Source organism: Mus pahari, chromosome 7 (assembly GCF_900095145.1).
Source record: "Mus pahari chromosome 7, PAHARI_EIJ_v1.1, whole genome shotgun sequence".
Lineage (NCBI taxonomy): Eukaryota > Metazoa > Chordata > Mammalia > Rodentia > Muridae > Mus > Mus pahari.
In genome coordinates, this window is record NC_034596.1 from 1,930,043 (window position 1) to 1,931,254 (window position 1,212).

Sequence of the window (1,212 nt, forward strand, 5' to 3'; positions counted from 1 at the left end):
ATATATATATATATATATATATATATATATATATATATATATATATATATATAAAATTAAAACCCAAATTTTCCAGGCTACTTTGTAAAAAATCTAGATTTAGACTGAAATGGAATATGAAAAGGAATTGCTTTTTTTTTCATTTAGACTGAAAATTAGCATGAACGAACTATAGCCATATGCAATACATGCAAACAATAATAGAGGGAAAAGCTAGACATGAACACGTGAGTGCATTAGTATAATGATCAAACCAGGCAAGAGTGAACTAGAGAGGTTAGGCATATTGTGGGGAAATGTGAAGGAAAACTGAGGCACAATGACCAGTGAAGTCAGGGGAGTAATCCTCTCTGCCAAGTGGGAGAGGGGACTGTGGTGGTCTCCTCGCGACCTCCTGTACCATACATACCTGGGCGTGAATGACTTCAGATTAATCTTTAAATTGCATGTGTATTTTCTGAATTCTTATATATATTTCATTAAACATTTAAAATTTAAAACAAATGGAAATCAGTATGGCACCCATCTTAGATGGACGTAAACAGGAAGGGAGTAAAATGTCAAAGCCCCAGAGGGTGTGTGAGGGGAAATGGAGTGGGTTTCAGCATGAGGTAGAGTCAGGAGCATCAGACTGGATTTCACCCCTCTGAGCATGTGGCTGTGGCTGTCAAGTAACATCAACACAATCAGTACATCCTAACTCTTGAGCTTCTTGGCATGTCAGCCGCAATTACCCTTACAAGAGCCCTCTGAGGTAACCAGCATGATTCTTGCTGTGGCTGAGGAGAGCTGAGTGAAGTCCTAGGAGCCAGGCTGCAGCCCCTTGAGAGGTGAGCCTTACTGAATTCACTTGATCCTTCTGAGAGAAATGAAGTTGCTGACTGCACGCTGGCAGGGCGGCAATCTGCATGCTGGCCATAAGACCCGCCAACAGACATGGACAAGAAGGCTCCTCACTGAGAGTCCTGTGGGCCAGTGGTGGGTCAAGGACTTGGGAGGAGACCACAGCAGGCATTCTCTCAGCTTCTGAAGAAGCAGGTGTGGGCGGGGGTGCCAAGAACATTCGCAGTCTTTGGGCTAAGGGGTGGGACAGGGATAAGGGAGCTGCTTCAAGACATGGAGTAAAGTCCAGGAGTTCAGAGTCAGCAGTAGAGACTCTGCGACCACAGCTTACACGATGTCAGCAGCAGCTAGCACAGAAGCCAGGATACG